This window comes from Mus caroli, chromosome 19, assembly GCF_900094665.2.
Source record: "Mus caroli chromosome 19, CAROLI_EIJ_v1.1, whole genome shotgun sequence".
Classification (NCBI taxonomy): Eukaryota; Metazoa; Chordata; class Mammalia; order Rodentia; family Muridae; genus Mus; species Mus caroli.
The window spans coordinates 23,972,740-23,992,848 of NC_034588.1; positions in this window are offsets into that span (position 1 = coordinate 23,972,740).

The window sequence follows — 20,109 nt, forward strand, 5'->3', positions numbered from 1 at the left end:
GAACTGGAAGAGCAAGAAATGGAGAGCAAGCCAATTAGCAGCACTCTTCCATGGCCTTTGCTTCCATTCCCCTTCCAGGTCCCTGCTATGATTGTACTCAGTGATAGAGTGTAACTGAGACTTGTAAGCTGAAATAAACCCTTTCCTCTCCACTTGCTTTTGGTGATCTTCTCACAGAAGAAGGAAACCTGAGGCAGATGGACTGTTTCCATACTAAGTGGTAATGAAAGAGAGCGCCTAAGTGCATGATGTTGGCACTTAAAAGCACATGGGCTTACAGGCTAGACAGTGATGTCAATAGTGATGCTGAGTTCCTGAGAGGGAAACTGGAACTATATGGGAGGATATGGCGGGAGATAAAAAGAAACAAGACCAAGACAGATACCAATCAAGGCCCAATGTTTACTAAGAGTCTGACCTTATAAAGGGGGTAGTCCCATCCCCTGCCACACCAGGCTTCTTGATGCTTTGTCATCTAGTTGTTAGCACTTGGTCTGCCAGAGCTGTTAGCATTAGGTTGCTGTCTAGGTCTGAAGATTCCACCCAAGGTGGTCTCATTCACAGTGGCAGAACAGGTCTGAGTCAGCCTGCTCAAGGCTGGGGGAGGCTACAATGCCTAATATTTACACCAAAAGATTAGAAAATGGTGTCTGTGGAGTTGTCTCCTTGGGTAAAAGCACACACTGTGCATGCTTGAGGCCCTGACTTTGAATCCTCAGAAATCACAAAAGCAGACATGCTAACGCATGCCTGGATCTCAGGAGGTGCTCAGATGGTAGGATGTAAGGCAGAAACAGAATCCCAGGGGGCTTGGGGGTCAGCTGGCCTGACACACACAGCAGCAAATAAGAGACTGCCTCAAACAAGGTGAACAGTGGGGACTCACATTGAGGTTGTCCTCTAACCACTGTCCGTGTCTCCTGGCACACATGTGCCTACACTCACACAACGAGTACACACATATACCAAGTTTTCAAATGTCAAGGAAATTATAACAGCAGGTATATGATGTATCCAGGAAGCAATGGATTATGGGAGCACCTAGCAGCATCCCTCTAATTCAGATGGTACTCTCTCAAAGGTCTCTTGATTAAAATGAAATCCTTCAAGTGCATCTCTCTTCCCTCAAGCTGTCACTCTTGGGTGGTGACCCCATATTAGACTATGTCATAATTTCTTTGTGCCACTAGATTCTTACAAACACACACACACACACACACACACACACACACACACACACACACACACACACACACACACACACACACACACACACACACACACACACACTAATTCAGCACCCAGAACTTGTGATGGATATATCTGTATCCCTTTGCATCCCCAGCACAGCATCTTGTCCATGTGCAGGAAGCACTTGTGGACTGAAATCATTCAAAGAGGAGTTTGTGGGAGGATTAGCACCTCCCTGGCCTGTAGGACATGACTCATCAGCCTTTCAAAGGTTCAAAACTTCTATGTGTCTTCCAGACAGTGCCAATGTCCCAGGGTAGGTCAAGTTTCCATCTGAGACCAGTGACTCAGAGGGACTACACCCACAGGGCCATATGTCCCTTTAGACAGCAAGATGGCCACTGCAACTTGGTTAATATGTATTCGTTACTAACAGTTACTTAATATTCAGTCTTAATTTAACATCATGGATATATTATTAAAATTAATAACAAGTTCAACTCTGGGGAGAAGGGGAAGAAGAAGAAGGCTAGGTGAGGGGGAAGCAAAGGCCTATGAATCATATACAGACATGAATGCACACAGGCCTGGGCTTTGGCTCATTAGTAAATCTCAAAAGCCCACAAACACTAGCTGATTCAGATGACATAAGTTCAGGATAAGGATTAAGACTTAGTTTTTATGTCATGTATTAATAGGTGAGAGGGTTGGAAAGCAGATGTTAGGAACGATTAAGAGAGAACATGAATTCAAATCTTGCCTCTTTCTAAAATTGTACACTCACCAAGCATCTTAATTTTTTTATTCTTGTGTTTACTTATTTATTTTATTAGATATTTTCTTTATTTACATTTCAAATGTTATCCCCTTTCCTAGATTCCCCTCTGAAAACCCCCTATCCTCTCCCTGCTTCCCCTGCTCACCAACCCACCCACTCCTGCTTCCTGGCCCTGGCATTCCCTATACTGGGGCATAGAACCTTCACAGGACCAAGGGCCTCTTCTCCCACTGATGACCAACTAGGACATCCTCTGCTACATGTGTGGCTGGAGCCCTAGGACCCTCCATGTGTATTCTTTGGTTGGTGGTTTAGTCCCTGGAAGCTCTGGAAGTACTGGTTTGTTCATATTGTTGTTTCTCCTATAGGGCTGCAAACCCCTTCAGCTCCTTGGGTCCTTTCTCTAGCTCCTTCATTGGGGACCCTGTGCTCAGTCCAATGAATGGCTGTGAGCATCCACCTCTGTATTTGTCAGGCACTGGCAGAGCCTTTCAGGAGACAGCTATATCAGGCTCCTGTCAGCAAGCACTTGTTGGCATCCACAATAGTGTCTGTGTTTGGAGAATGTATATGGGATGGATCCCACCATGGGGCAGTCCTTGGATGGTCATTCCTTCAGTCTGTGATCCACACTTTGTCTCTGTAACTTTCTCCATGGGTATTTTGTTTCCCTTCTAAGAAGGATCAAAGTATCCACACTTTGGTTTTTCTCCTACTTGAGTTTCATGTGTTTTGCAAATTGTATCTGGGATATTCTGAGTTTCTGGGCTAATATCCACTTATCAGTGAGTGCATATCATGTGTGTTCTTTTGTGATTGGGTTACTTCACTCAGGATGATATCCTCCAGATCCAACCATTTGCCTAAGGATTTAATAAATTCATTGTTTTTAATAGCTGAGTAGTACTCCACTGTGTAAATGTACCACATTTTCTGTATCCATTCCTCTGTTGAGGTATTGGTACAGTTACAGGCAGGTAGATCAATGAAATAGAATTGAAGACGCAGAAATGAACCGACATATCTATGGTCACTTGATCTTTGACAAAGGAGCTAAAAACCATTTAGTGGAAAAAAGACAGCACTTTCAACAAATGGTGCTGGCTCAAGTGGTGGTTAACACGTAGAAGAATGCAAATCAATCCATTCTTATCTCCTCTTACAAAGCTCCAATGCAAGTGGATCAAGGAGCGCCACATAAAACCAGATCCACTGAAACTAGTAGAAAAGAAAGTAGGGAAGAACCTTGAGCACATGAGCACAGGGGAAATTTTCCTGAACAGAACACCAATGGCTTATGCTCTAAGATCAAGAATTGATTCTTGTTTTTATTACCACTAAACAGGCCTCATTATCAGTAACCCCTGGACTGTCACCTGCCATTGTCGACATGACATGGCCAAGTTAAGACTGCCCTGTTTGGGGCAGGTATTTTACAGTGCCTAATGATGTGTGTGACTTGCTGAGATAGCACAGCCCTGCTTGTCTTTGGTTCTATCCCCTAACTGATCATGAGTGGGCCTTGGGGGAGTCCTTGCCAACCAGGGGCAAGGTTTTCTAGTTGTAGGGAAGGGTTGGGCTGCTGGAGTCTCAAGATCACACCAGAAAAGCAAGTACTGATGTCAGGGTTGCTAAGTTAGATATAAGGCTTAAAAAAATCAAATTGGAGAATTTTGGCACTTTTTCAGGTGCAAACTGCAATTTCTATGGTTTACATTTAAAGTGCCTCGCTCAAATAGCTCCTGCATTGAAAACCTGCCCCCCCAATGGTGCCACTATTTTGGGAGGTTATGGGCCTTCCTGGAGGAATGAGATCACTGGAGTTGGTCCTCTGGTACGGAATCTTGTCCAGAGCTTCTGTGCGTTTCTATTTTTTTTTTAAACTTTTTCTGTATGATGGGAGCAGCCTTGCTCTTTCTGCTCCCGTCTTGATGGACTGAAACCTAAGAAATAAATCTTTCCCTCTTTTAAGTCATTCACGTCAGATGTTCTGTTACAGCAGTGGCTAAAGCTGACACAGAGAGAAATTAGCTCCCATCAGCAGCTGTTCCGAGACAACATGATTCTGGTTGTTTTTCATCAAAGAGAAGAGATAAGAAGGCGCCACCTACAAGTGCTCCCTCGCTCTCTTATTTTTATAGACTGCTCTCCTGTTCACACCACCTCTTTGTCTCTATACACAGCCATTCATCTCGAGAAGGCTTCTCCCTCACCTTCCTCTGGGGAAATTATTTGCTCAGACCACCACGGTGACCCCCTCAGGCTTTGTAGCAGGGCAGGGAGACAGGACATGTGACTATTGAGCTGGTGAAGCGTTGTAGCAGATCTGCTGTACTGCACAAATGCCACAAGGGTTGGGAAGGGTCACATCCCCTGTCTGCTCGTGTCTGAGAGAACTGGCAAATCTGTAAAAATTAGTGAACTGTGTGGTCAACTAGAGTTTAAAGATTTCTCAGCACTGAGATTTGGAAGTGGACTTTCGAGAAGCCCCATCCCTATCCCTAGCCAAGGTATTGTTTGTGCATTTTTTGTTTTGTTTTGTTGTTGCTGTTAGAGGGGAAATTGTCTTTTTTCCCCTCTAACATAATATTTTTTATTAATTATTATTAGTTATAAATTCCAAATTATTCAATTACTAATAATTAATTTTAACATTAATTACTAGTTATAAATTCCTTAATGATTAATTTTAACATTAATTACTAGTTATAAATTCCTTAATTAATCAACTAGGGAATTTCATACAATGCATCCAATAACACTTATTTCCCCATCCTCCCAAATCTAGCCCTTGCTCCCACTCCCCACAATAAAAAACAACAAAAACCCCACCAAGTCTAATTTGTGTTGCCCATGTACTCGTTGGAATCCGGTCAAACTTCCAGTGGCCCCATTCAAGAAAAATAGTCTTGTAGCCCCATCCCCAACCCCATCAACTGTGAAGAGCCAGAAGCCATCAACTGTGAAGAGCTACGCTTCAGCATCTTTAGCACAATTTTTAAGGACCCTTTTTTGGGGGGGTGGGGGGGGGTGTCACGGACGCTTTCAATATCTCTCATTCTCAGTTATGAGTCTGCAGTTACTGTTATTGCTGCTAAATGAAGCTTCTGTGTGGATAGTAGCCGGTAGTGGCAGCAGGCACCAACATAGTCTCCAGTGGCAGAACAGATCGCAGACCTCTCTTAACATGGCTTCCAGGAGCAGCACCTACTACCAACAAGTCTTTCTGAGGAGGCTTAATCTAGAAAAAGAAACATTCATTCATCTCCGGTATCTTATTGCACAGAGTCAGGGTGATTTGCAGCTCGGCAGCATGTTGGAGGGGCAGGATCCGTGTGAGCCCCAGGCTTCTGTGTGCTACCTTACCCTTGGTGCCCGCTACTATGGCCCATGCTCCTGCCCTGAGCAGTGCGAGCATTGAGAGTCACAGCAGCACTGGCTGCTACAGGTCATAGACCCCAGGCCGGATGGTAGCCTGAGCCTCTCAGTGGCTTGCCTCACTTGACCACAGCGTACTCCTTTGTCCACTGAGGCAGTGCTCCCACACCCTCCGAAGCTGCTGCGTCGCTAGTTCCGCTTCTTTTCTCTGCCATTTTTTTCCCATCCTTTTTTGTTTTTTGTTTTCCAATTCTATGAATTCACTTTTAAAAAGCAACTTTTAAAGGTTTATTTATTTATTTTATGTATGTGAGTACACTGTAGTTGTCTTCAGACACACCGGAAGAGGACATCGGAATCCATTACAGATGGTTGTGAGCCACCATGTGATTGCTGGGAATGGAACTCAAAAACCTCTGGAAGTGCACTCAGTCCTCTTAACCACTGAGGCATCTCTCCAGCCCCAAATCTCCTCTATCTTAAGAAATAAAAACACGGCTTTTCTCAGTGTGTCTTCCCCTTAAGCTCCCCGATGATTTATCTCCACCTCCCTCTCGGTGTCTTTACCATTTTCCTCTGACATTCATCTGCCCCTGCACATTCACACAGGTGGCCTTTCTAGAACAGCTATGGCTTCACTCCGTTGCTTAGAATCTCATGGTGGCCTTCTTCCCTTAGCCTGGCAGACGGTACACTTCGCAGCCAAGTTCCTCTCCACTTGCCAACCTTATCGCTGCTCAGTTATTGTCTGCTCATATTACATGGGCACCTTTGTCGCTACCCAAACCCATTGTTTCCTGACCGCTGTCAAGGTTTTCTTTACCTTGTACCTTTGTCCCTATTAGTTCTTATGTGTGATGACTTTTCTCAGTTCGTATCTGATAGGTCCTGATTACCCCACAGGACTCCGCTTGGGTCACCTTGTGTAAGGACCCTAACGCCCTGACCCCCTTTTAAAGTTTGGCCCTTCCCTTATTCCAGTAGCTGCTATGTAAATATTTTCTCTTCTGCAAGGCTGAGTGAGCTCCTTTTATATTTGAGTTTTTATTTTATTCATCTTTATATCCCAGGCTTTGACACAATGCCTGACATAAAAGGATACTCAAATGTTTATTGAATTAAATTGCATATGGGTTCTATTTTTTTTTCTTTCCATTTCATTTTATACTGTGGCTTTAGAGGAACAAATCATTATCCGTTCAACCTAGAAGGAGACATTTGCAAAGGCATAAAGTCAGAAACCATGCCATAGCTCTAGGGAGGTGTGCAGCTGTGGACGGGCTCCAGCCTCTCAGAGGAAAACAAGTCACAGAGAATTACCAGGCCCCTAAGTCCTGAACTTTCTCTCCCCATCTGGATTTTATTTGATCTGCTGAAAACAGCAAAGTCTCTGGCCTCCTGGGCCAGCAGAGATTCTGCAGGATGACTGGACTCTCACCATGGTGAACATGTTCACCTACTCCCTGTCATCCAGAATCCACTGGAGACTGAGTCTCAGGCTAGCATGCTCAGGCCGTGGTGCTTGTAGGATCTGAGCAGGAAAATGAAATCAAGAAACTGAATTATTTTCTTCACGTGTAACTTAATGTCTGCTTTCAGGTCAAAGGAACAGAGAGATGCCCCCCTTACAGAATGTCACCCCCACCTTCTTAGTCTCTGTGTGGACTCCAATGGCCTCCAAACTTCATGCACAGACTTTCTGGGCATGGAGCTGAGCTGAGCTGAACTGAGCTGCCGAGGTTTACACCATGGAGCAGCATCCCGAAGGCTCTTGGCTTGGCTGTCCCTTTGTTACACGTGAAGGCTTCTCAGTGTCTGAAAATGTCTGGGTGGCAGTGTGCATTTCGGCCCTGGCCGTGGGTCTACAGTGGAGAGGAACTTTGATGTTGTCTTGGCTTTGAATGTACAAAGGATAGATCTTCCCACTGCCATCAATTTTCCTTGTGTCCACACAGCAGAAGAGTTCTGTGTACTGGGAAGATAAATATATTCTCCTCGTGCTTTGTGTTTCACGTATATCTTCATAAACTGACTCTGAAATGGATGGTAACTTTCTAAAAAAAAAAAAAAGTTGGGTGCGCTTGATACCAGTATATGCACACAATACTATGATCTTTATATTATTTACAGAAATAATTTCACAATATTCCCTTTAAATATGAAAATACATGGATTTTCTATGGGATCAACACGGGGGAAAAAAATCCCGAATTCTAAATCTTTTACAACTTGAGATATACCCAGAGTTATTCATGACATTAAAATTTCAAATCCAATAAAACTATACTCATTTAGAAAGCATTTTTCCACACCTTTATAACCCTCCAGAGGAGAATGAAAAAGACAGTCGATAAAGGCAAGCTCCTATAGGAGAGAATATTTCTTACTCTAGTTCAAAGACTTTCAGGGAAGCAGAATATAAACATGCCAGCACTGAAAGTGATGCTGATAACTCTGGGTTAGATTCTCCAATCCCCAATCGGAGGAGTCGCCCAATCCATCCTTATCCAAGGAGTCATTGGCTTTGCTGGCCCTAAAGGTAATCTATAGCTAGTGTCCCAGACACAGAAAGCAAAATCATACCAAGGAAGTTTCTCAAGTGCTACCCTGCAAAGTTACTAAAACACAAAGACACAGGAGTTAAGAAAGAGAAGTGGGAAGTGGATGCTGGGTGCCAGTTCATGGCTCCTCAGTCTTCATCCTTCCTCTCCAGTGCCAACCATTCATCAACAGCTGGAAAACCTTAGACCACAGCAGACACAAGTTGTGACGTAGGTCTGTGTGTTTGTTGGTTGGGGTCAAGCAAACCTTCCTTTAATACTCAATTTGCAACTTTCTAGAGTTTTGATAAGGTCTTTAACTTTGTACAAAGTATTTCATATTGGGTTTACTTCGTTTTGTTATTAATAAGTAACTTTTATTAATATGTGTCTAGTGGTCATACTTTCAGTAATTTGCCTTCCTATTGCAGAGCTATATAGTTTTTGGGTTTTTTTTTTTTTTTTTTTTTTTTTTTTTTTTTTTTTTTTTGGTTTTGGTTTTGATTTTTCGAGACAGAGTTTCTCTGTAGCCCTGGCTGTCCTGGAATTCACTTTGTAGACCAGGCTGGCCTCAAACTCAGAAAGCGGCCTGCCTCTGCCTCCCGAGTGCTGGAATTAAAGGTGTGCACCACCACGCCCAGCAAGCAATATAGTTTTAATGGGTATATATAAATCGCTGGCTTTATCTTTACTGTATTAATATAAAATGACAATATAGATGTTAACATTTCCATTTTATACCATGGAAGTTTTAAATTACTAAACCTAACATTTTGCTTTGGCATTATAGATCAAGTAACAAAATTAAAAATAATAAGTAAATAGCATAAAGCCACAAAATCCCTTTCCGTCATTCACCTTCTATTCCAGTTCCCACCATTTGATTAAATTGCACACTTAATGAGTTCCTTAGAGCTCATCAAAAGAAGGCAGTCAATCCACCATTCCTAAAACTATATTCTGGTTTCTCCTATATCCCAATGGCATAGAAATGTCAGACCTCAAGAAATAGAGGTCGACTCCAAAGGCTTTGCTGTTGATTTGCTCTCTTCAGAGCTGCAGTGCAAACAGGGTTGGGACATGATGGGTTTTCTCCTGACTCTGTCAGAGAGTGGGATTCTTTCCTCACTCATTCAGCACCTTTGAGCCACATCAGTTCATGGATGGCTAAGTACTGACCTCTGGTCCTGTCTCACTCCCTGCACCCAACTCCCTGCAGAACCTTTCCAGTGCACTCAGAAGCCACATCACCCTATTCTTTAACAGCAACAGAAGGCTGAGAACAGATTGGAAGATCAGCTTCCTCAGAGGGTATTTGCAGGCATGACAAGTCTCCCTCCTTTGTTTCAGTCTCAGCCTGTCTCTAGTCTAGCCTTAGATGTGTAACCCACATCTGAACCCCTTGAAGATCTGGCCAAATACTGCTGTCTCACTCTCCCAGAGGCCTAAGATGGGACTCACAGATTTGTGTTTTTAATCAGAACCATTGTGATATCAATGCTATGTGTTGAGAGTCTCTGCGCTATGTATAAATTTCCCCACCATCACTCCCAGGTAGCAAACATTTGGGAGAAATCACACATTCTATGTGAGCAGTAGCTACAGTCAGTCATATAGAACTGGCAGTCATATAGGCCATGGCAGGAGTCAAGAGACACCTTCAGTGAGACATTTGAGCCAGAGCTAGCTAAGACATTTGCAAAGTCGGGTACAAAGTAGACCAGATGTCTGGGGCTCACAGTTTGAAAAGATGGAAAAGAGCGTCACTTGTGGGACTAAAACACACAAAGCTTTGTTTTCCTTTCTCAGCCTGACCTAGTGTTCTGATTGACTGTTTGATAGTAAGGAAAGAACAATTTAAAATTTCCATTATTTGCATAAATTTTGCCATCCACTTTTATGCATATGCCAACTATGAAAACATTTAAGAGCACTTAATGCAGAATTCTGACATCCCATAATTCATCTTTCAGAGTCCTATAAAGGTGCCCATTTCAATCTTACCAGAGCAGCAGACAGGCTCCTCTAGCTTCCAATCTTCTTGTGTGCACATTCTGCAGATGCTGTCTCTCTTTGGCCATTGCTAAGTAAAGACTTTAGGAAAAGGAACCAGGGGGCCCTGCCTGGTTACTATTTCAGCGTTAGGTAGTTAGCTAATACAGAAAGTGATCTAGGCACCTTTGCCATTCTTGTTAGAATACCACTGTCTTCGAAGTGGGTAGAAGCAAATTCTAGTTAGAGCAAAGCAGGACTTTCCAGGCTTCCTTCTGGTACCTCTCTCTTTTCTGCCTGCCACAAACTTTGTTCACTCACCTTGAGAGCCCATGTGACACAGAACAAGCTACGGTGCACTTGAATGCTACTTGTGAACAAGGTGGGCAGGGAATGAAGGACGCTCAGTTTTGTACACCCTCTCAGCTCAAACACGTGCTCTCCTGGGCATCACCAAACACAGACTTCAAAACAAAACCATTATGAATTCAAGGAAATTATGAATTATGTAATCTATAAATTATGAATATCAGGAGGACATTAAACCACGTGCCAGTCAAAGGCAGTAAAACCTAAAGCTAATGGATATCAGAACAACTATCTTGAAGGAACAGTTATAAAAGAAATCCCAGACTCGGAGAACTGGATGGGGTGGAGGAAGTGGAGGGGGAAAGGAAGAGATTCACATCAGCACCATAAAAATGCCAAGGAAACCACATCCTGATTAAGAGAAACTTCCTTCCTCTTAGACCTGTGTTCTTGAAAATAGGCCAAGAGTCTAGCTGGCTGGCCTAAAAGAGGTATCCTCACTGATGAAGATAGCTGTTTGAAAATTGTTTTCCTTTCCCCTACCCAAAGGAAAGGACTCATATGAACGGGTCAAAGTCGACATAAAGTCATTTTATTATCATGGCTGTTGTATTTTCTCTCTAAAGCAAGGTCTGTCTCATAAGAGGCACATGTGTTATTGATCAATGTAATAAAGGCATCAAAAATAATTTCCAGTCTTCCATCCGCAGAGAGGGCTCTTTAATTTCTTTAACAAAATTATAGAGCAATATATCCACTTGTTTGTTAGTTTTCTCCGTGCAACTGTGTTTATTAGACCAGGGTGTTATTGCCTTTGCTTTCCCTTGGTTAATATTGTGCAATTGTAAGGAATGGTGCATAGTGTGGTTGGGATTGCTTTGTAACACAGCTAACATTCTAGAAAAGAGTAATATATCTCTGCTTTTCAGCCCCTATCATGGGAGTTAAAATTAGGCCTCATATCTATTTATATTATCCAAACCAGGAGAAAATTCTTATCAAACTGCCAGAATCTGATTTCACACAAAGTACAACTACTTTCTGCCAAGAGATTAAGATGTTCTATGTTGTAGACTAAACTACTAGTGCACATATATAGTATTTAACTTTTCAATATAAATTTCAATTGAAAAATACTGCATAATCTCTGCGTTCATGAGCCTTTGAATGCCCGTAGGTAACACATCAGGGCTCGTGACCAATCTTTAATAATTGAAATTAAAAAATAGTTTATAAATTTATAACTTTTAATATTAAATTTGAATTTCATGGTATCTTACCAACATCTTTTTTTTTTTATTATAAAACAAGATAGAAGATAAACATCAGTCCCTCTAGAGCAGTGGTTCTCAACCTGTGGGTCACAACCCCCTTCACAGAGGTCACATATCAGATACCCTGCATATCAGATATTTACATTACAATTCATAACAGTAGCATAACTACAGTTATGAAGTAGCAATGAGATAATTTTACGGTTGGGGGTTCATCGTGACATGAGGAACTGTGTTAAAGGGTCACAACATTAGGAAGATTGAGAGCCACTGGTGTAGATTAGAATAGCAGGTTTAATTTAATTATTTTTGTATTTATATCCATTAGAAAATTAGGATTTTTAAAAGTAAGTGATTTCTTTGTCATTGTTTTGTTAATCCATCTATATGTCATAGAATTCTAAGCAGATTATTTTTGTAGATTAAACATTAATTTTGACAGCTGTCAGTGTCTCTTTTCTGTTTTGTTGGTTGCTTGTTTTTCTCTCCTGGTAAGGGTTTGGCTATTTCCAGGTTTTCATTTCTTTACAATGAACATGCCTTTTTGCTTACTTACAAAGTTATTCTTAAGAATGGTAAGGGAGAAAACAGAACTGATACTTCAAAAGATACTTTTTCAAAAAGCACTTTCCCAAATTGCTGTCAGAAAGATCTTGTTCTGCTCCAATATCTATCTTTACTTTGCATACTGTGAAATATTTGTCACTTGATTTGGTGACACTCATCTGTACTCTCAGCAGCTGGGAGACTGAGGCAGAGGCAATTTCCAAGTTCAAGACCAGCCTAGGATAGCTACTTAATGAGACCCTGTTATGTTCATTCATGGTTGGAAATCTATAAGACAGGGATTTTTTTTTTTATTATTTTATTTTTTAGTAAGCCAGCATTTTTTTAAAATTGGGACAGGGATTCTTAATAGTAAGAAAAGAATATAATATTCAAAATTATACTATAAAATGAAATATATTAATATAAGAGAACATTACACATGCTACAAATGCTTTTTTTTGTATGTGATGTGTGTGCTTGTATAGAGGACAAAAGATGACATCTAATATCCTGCTTCGACTCTCTACCATAGTCCCTTGAGACAGGGTTTCTCATTGCTGGCAGCCAGCAAGTCTCAATGATCTTGTTACCTGACCCCTGCCTCCCATGAATGATTTTGATGCTAAGTCCCTCTTTGTAGTAGTTAATTGAATATATAAACATACCTACACGAGTGTACCCATATATTTGGTGAAACATTATTCTAGATGTTTCTATGAGAGTCTTTTTACTATATTAACATTTAAATCAGTAGGCATGGAGTAAGGCAGATTACCCACTCACCATGTAGATGGGACTCATTTAATCAGTTGACAGTCTTAAAGGAAACAGTCTGGTCTTCTCAGGACTAGGGGATTCTTCTGGCAAACTGTCTTCATGTCTAAACTGCTATTTTCTGAGTCTCCAAGCTTGCCTACCCTGCTCAGCTCCTCATAATATCTTTTAATTGGTCAATCAAAGTATCTCTCCATCCATCTACCCATGACCCACCCCATCTGTCCATCTTCTTGTTTCTCTGAATTGTTGCAGTAAATATTGTTTTTTTTCTGACTTAGACCATTTAGTTCCCAAATAAAAGACACAAAACTTTTATATTTATGATAAGTCTTAAAGCACTAGAGCTGTGCAGATATCAACCCTCTATGCTATTTTGTCTACTTCTCTGTCAAAAAACCCTGAGATAAATCTGCTGCTTAGGGAATAGGTTGCATGCCTCCCACAACCAAGAGTTATTGAGAGCTATCATGAAGTAGGATGTCATACTGCTCTGCTTAGCCAAGCAGGCTCCTTAGATGTGAGGCTCCCAGAGGAGAACTGATAACAGTTCAGCCTGGTGCATGATATATAACCCAGGCCAAAATCTCAGATACAATATGCCTAAGGATATGTTTAGGTACTAAGATGGAAAGGGATTTAAATAAAGTTGAATACAGAGAAGGATGTTAAGTTCAGAGAGAGAGAAAAATAGGATAAACCCCCATAGATAGGAATGTTCAACGAAGGGAGAAAGAAATAAAAATTGATATAAATATTTTCAAGGGTACATAAATACTAAATAAGTAAACTCATGCTTTTGATCCCAATACTTGGGAGACAAAGGCAGAGACAGATTGGTTCCTTGTGAATTGGAGGCCAGCCTAATCTACAGAACAAATCCAAGTCAGCCCAGGATACTCAGAGAAGCCCTGTCTCATAAATAATAAACATATATCATTGTAGAGGAAGATATTTGGACTCCATACGATCTTGTTTTGATTTATCAAAATGAGAATGTTTATATGTTCAATGGTAAGGGTGGTATTGTACATCCTTTTTGAAGGAGCTAAAAGTGGAGTGGACCTGGATAAAAATGAGGCTGCTAGATTAGATCTGTCTATATTTATAATGACTTCAAACTGCTGGACAAAATATATGTTATGTTGGGAGAGAGGCTTTATATTTCTGTCAACAGAAAAAGAAAAAAGGCTTTGGATTCCCTCCAAAATAAAAAGGATCAGATTTGATAGAAGGAGACCTCCCGAAGATCTTGGCTGCAAAAAACAAAGGAGAAAATAAAAAAGACCAAACAAACAGGTAATGTATAATACTAAACCCTCTACTGCAACAACTCCAAAACTGACTGAGACATGGATACATCTGCAGCCAGAACTTTAGCTTGCATAGCCAATAATTCTTTGGCTACAAAGTCCAGAAGACTTATCATATCATCCTTTCAATTGGCATAGATACAAATTTATATTACAGTTTTGGTTGCAATCCAAACTAACTTAAGAAAGACAGATGCCTTTCACATACTCAGATGGAGAGTGGAATGTCATCTTTGGCTAAATTGTGCTCGTTGCACATACCATACATTGTTGGTATAGAACCATGTACTACTTTTGAGAGATTATATTCACANAAAATGACAACCAAGGAGGCAGCCATGACAAGATCCACCCTCNAGGATGCTGGAGTGCCTGATCTTCCTCAGATTGCTTCATTTCCATTCCTCAGGAGACATGCTTCCAAAATGGATTTAAGGAGGGATGCTGACCCTGTATGACCTTGCTGCATCCAGCCTTGCAGCCTGATTCAACCAGAGCTTCAATTAAGTCNTACACTTTTNCATCCCACAGAGACTAGACAACAAATGCTACAGCTAGCTTTCTTAAGACTAACCATTTTTCTAATTTTCTTGGGTCCCGCACAAAAGGAATTCTATGACCATAATCAGTAGGAAGCAATTATAAGAAAACTATGCCATGCTCTAAGAGGAATGGTTGATTTTTGGTCATTCATTGGATGTTGGATGTTTGTCGTCATTTAGTAGAAGATGNTTACAAATAATTATGGTCTTGGACAGAAGGAAATGAAATTGGGAGCTTANACTCAGGGATTTCTATCTTTCTGTTTCTCTNTCCTTTCTTTATTAGATAAAGGGAAAGAGGTTGAGAAGAGAAAGGGGAAATATAGAAATACCATATAAAATAATAGGATAAAGGGTAGATCATTAAATCTACTCTTCAACTTAGAGCTATTGCATTTTCAAAAAAGGTTATTTTTTAATACATTGTAGAGAATTTTGTATATTGATGCAGAAATAAGGTTATTTTTGATACATTGGTATAGGTTATTCCATATTGATACACATTTAAGGTTTTCATTGGTACAATGAAATCTTTGAATATTGATATAAAATTTAAGATTAATTTTNTTACAACATAATGCATGTATTTTTCATTGCTTAAGTAGATGTTATGCTTATGTGACTCATTTGAAAATACAAGGTTTAATCTCAGGCNTTTTAATAGGTGCTATTGCAAACTGTTTGAGATGATTTAGAAATGCAAGTTAATGGTCAGACAGTTAACCTCATGGTCATGCCTGATACTAATCTGACATACGAAACTGGGTTGAACAGATAATAAATNGCTAGAAACAAGGAATGTTTTCTTGTTCAGAAATTCTATGAACAGATAATCTTTAAAAACCCTAGAGACTCACAGAATATGACATTTAAAGAAAGGCATTTTTATTAATTTAAGGCTTTTTTTGATATTGAGACATGTTAGCTCCTGGCAGCATCTCATTCCACTTCAAAGAAGATGATGGGCATCGAAGGACCTCCAATTGGAGATGGCTTCAATTATGGCAAGCTAGCTATCAGACAAAGAAAATTCCCTAACTCCCTCTGCAGACAGGATGCTTTCTGAAATTGGCCAANTGAAACACAGGCAAAGTTGACTTCTGAACTCTGCCAATACTAGGNAACCAAGTCCTTAATAATTCTTGCTTCAAATATAGGTCTGTCTGATATACTTGGCTAAAATGCTGAAAATAGATGCTACAGTGCTGTAGAGAATGTTGGGACCTGTCCAGGCAGTCAGCTGTTTCTGTCATTTCTATAATACTGGGAAGATGCTTCCCTGAATTTCCTGCATACTCAGATAATTTATTTCTTCTCAGGTCTCTGATGGAGCTGAAGACCGGACAGTCACAGTTTCACAATTAAGCTTAAGTTATGAAGAATGTAGGAAAATGATTTAGGTCTAGGATGCTTTTAGGTTAGTAATGTATATTATGATAGAAAATGATCTAGATACAGAACTCTGAACTCACCAAGATAGGATGTCCTATCTAAAAATTGTCAAACATGAAGACTAGACTTTTTGAATGTAGTTACTACCTTATAATTGCTTCATAATTGTTCCTAGCATATGCTGTTTATTAATGTAAGAGAAAGAGCCTTTTTATTAAAACAAAAAGGGGGANANGTAGTGGGTTGGTCTGGTACTGCTATGTATTCAAATGCTAAATTCTGTACCCTANGATCTGGTTGCTCCAAGATGAGCAGATCCTCATGTATACCATCTTTTGTTGTGCAAACCTTACCCCACAAGTTATTCATGATTGGTTAATAAAGATGCCTACAGTCCGGAGAAGGGAGGCAAGGCATTTGTTCCTGGGCTTGGGATGTGAGACAGGGACCACCAAGAGTACAGAGGAAGAAGGAAGAAGTCGCCTTGGGGTAGGTGGATCATGAGGACATGGCCACAAGGGCTAGCCAATTGGAATTGTAAATATGTATGTAAGTAATAAATGTAAGTAATAATGGCCTAAGCAGAACATGGCAAGTGGTATCTCCAAGTTATTGACAGGGGAAATAGAGAAAACAGCATAGATGGTTGGTATTCTCCTAGCTCTAGTGCTTTAAGGTTTATTATAAATATAAAGGTTTTGTGTCTTTTATTTGGGAACTTAAGGTCTAAGTGGGGTAAAAAAAAACCCAAATAATATTTATCATAACACTGAATATTGAATTGTACACCCTGTAACTTAAAAGTGGAAAGAGACTTTTTAGTTTCTTAGCACCAGAATGAGCCTTCTTCAATTTCAATAGCATCTACTGCAGTAGATAAGAAGCAACATATGTAATGTTGAAACAGACACAGTTTCTGCTTAACACAATCATAATTATTTAAAATCGCACTAGAGTGCCTGAATAATATGATATTTTAAAAAGGAAGAAGAGGCGAAGAAGAAGAAGAAGAAGAAGAAGAAGAAGAAGAAGAAGAAGAAGAAGAAGAAGAAGAAGAAGAAGAAGAAGAAGAAGAAGAAGAGGGAGGGGGAAGGAGAAGGAAAGAAAAGGAGAAGGAGAAGGAGCAGGAGCAGGAGCAGGAGCAGGAGAAGGAGAAGGAGAAGGAGGAGAAGGAGAAGGAGGAGAAGGAGAAGGAGGAGAAGGAGGAGAAGGAGAAGGAGAGAAAGAAGTTGTCAAAACTAACTGGGAAGCAGTCAAAACCACAGTTGTTGGTAGGTGGTGTGATATCCCTCTGGAAGGGTCAGGACAATCACTCAGCAATGCATGAGAAGGCTTCCCACCTCTGCACAGCCTCTCTGTTCTTACATCCCTGTCCCTTTCTGGTCAATGGTGATTGTGGCTTCAGTGTTTCTGCAAAGTGTTTCTAGGGATGGGGCTTCCTGCCTGTCATTACAGCTTACAGTTGCCAATAGGTCAGTCTTGGGTAATGCTGGTTCCATAGAACAGAGCTCTGTTCTCATGAACGCATTGATTAATCCACATACAAACGAAAGTGGCCCCTTAGTAGGCCCGAATCATCACTACTTAACATCTAATCAACTAAAAAGAAAGAAAGAAAGAAAGAAAGAAAGAAAGAAAGAAAGAAAGAAAGAACATGCAGTTGCCCCTCAACTTAAATTGGAGTTATAATCTCTTACATTGTTATACATTAAAAATATAAATTGAAAGTGTAAAATGCACTTGGCACTGCTGTCTGCCTACCATCCATTCATCACACAGAACATCTCAGAGCACGGGCTCTTTCTACGTATGATCAAGTGTCTGATGGGAGCGTCAGCTCACTGCTACGGCTCAATGTCCTGAGAGAGTACTGACCCGTGTCACCCAACCGTGAAAGATTGCAATAGGAGAAATTCCAGAATAACTGAATACACACCATTTTCACCCCACCATGAAGTCAACCTGCTATAAAGTAGGGACCATCTGAATTTGTCCAAAGGCACGTGAGTAAGTGAAAGAGATGGGACTGAGACTCTGAGACCTTGGCTCCTCATCTGTTGCCTTTATCAAAGTGCTGCACAGACATATAAAATGACAACAGCAGCATTTGAGTACTTGCATATGTTACAAATTACCCTACTGTCTATAAATCAACCTTTTAAAATCTTACACAGCACTGTGAAGTGAACTATAATTTGAGCTCAATTACATTGACTGTTTTTTTTTTTTAATCACTGTTGTCTTATTCTTTCAAATAGCTCTTAAGGAAAAATATCCCCCACCCCACATACACATTCAGGACTTATTATTATCTGAGAGTGAAGAAAAGGAGAGATATAGGATATAAAAAGAGGATATAGGAAATGAGTTTTCCTAAAAAGTGTAGATAGGAAAAGCCCTGAGCCTGGCTGGGTTCTCAAGTCTTCTGCACAATTATACTATTCCTCTGGTCTTTCCCAAGTGTTCATTCACCCTATTCTTAGGCATGACCCATGTCAGATAGCAATATGGATGCATCTCTGGAAATAAAAAAAAGGACTTCAAAGCATAGACCTGGGTGGGAAGGGAGATTCTTTCCCTTCCTAGTCAGACATGCCTTCTCATAAAGCTGTGTCATCTTCAGAGACCATTGTCAGGATGAAACAAGCCAATTGTCTTTTCTCTTAACTGATGTTGTTGAGCCTGGCATAGATTCTACATTTGTTAGAGCATGTGCTGGAAGCCAGTCAGCACAAAATCTATGCCAACTCTTGCTCATCAGCTGAGAGCCCACAGACAACAGGTATAATCTCATTTCTTAGTTACATTATGCCTTTTTTTTTTCCTTCACCTGTGAAGTAGGGTGACAGTGGTTGCTCTTAGTCCTAGGGAGTATTGAATGTGCTCATATTGTAAAGCCTCATTACAGGCCCTGGGAGACAGAACATGCTGAATGACAACTGGCCATTGTTATCAAGCCATGTTTGTCCACTTTAGAAATGCTGAGGTTAATCCAAAGCTCATGCTAGAGGGGTAAATGTAACAACAACAATAACAACAACAACAACACACAGAGAGATCTCAAAGTTCCAAAGAGAGGTACCAAACCCACTATGGTTTTAGAATCAGCTGGTCCTGAAGGACAGGAACCATGACATATGACAAGCCCTTAAGCTAGCACATGAGAAGTCTATGCTCTACTCTGTCTCTCTAGCTCTATCTTGCCCGCCAATATCATTTCCTGTAGGTGGCTTTGCTTCGTAGGATAACTTCACACATGCAGACATGTGACAAGTCTGGGCTTTGTTGACACTCTGGGTAGTTCCTTGACATGATCTTTTTTATCTGCAGATGGATGACCAGCAAGCCTACAGGTTTCTCCATTACTAACATCAGAAACACAGTGTTTTCCCTATAACCAAGTGGGGCCACTCCACTAAAACTAATCATGTTAAATGCATATTGCCACTATAGTATTGTAAACCCCAATTTCCTTAAATCAAATGGAATAGCCTCACTTAAGCTAAAGGTGTCCCCAGGCAACAGAGAACCACATCCTTAGCTTACTAGCTCATTGGCTCCTCTAGATTTGTCTGTATTTATAAATATAAATTAGTTCCCACTTCTGAATTGTCAGTTTTCTTTTACTGAGCACACATTTTATCTGGAATGCTTGAGGAACACTGGGAGATACATACAAAGAACTCAAAGTGTAGTCTCCCCACCCCCAGCCTGGAACCTGCTGGCTCAAGGGTGGAGTTTCCTGCTCATTCGTTCTGCCACGCCCACTGCTGGACCGTGCAGCTTTGCTGCTTGGAGCCACACACGTGTTCACCCTGCTACTGGACCCCGAGACCATTCGGCGGGAATCGGGTTCCCTCCCCCTTCCTTTATAACTGAGTGACTGAACAAGTAAAATTGAGCTTTGAACAGGATGAACTTGTCTTGGCTCCGCTTCTTCTTTCTCCCCGTCTAGTTCCTCCCTTAGCTCGAGCGGCCATATCAGTCGAACCGTTCATGTTGCAAGCTGCTGGCCGGCTGCAACATCAAAGAACCAGCAAAAATTTGAACTAGGAGGCTCATTTAAATATAAATCAT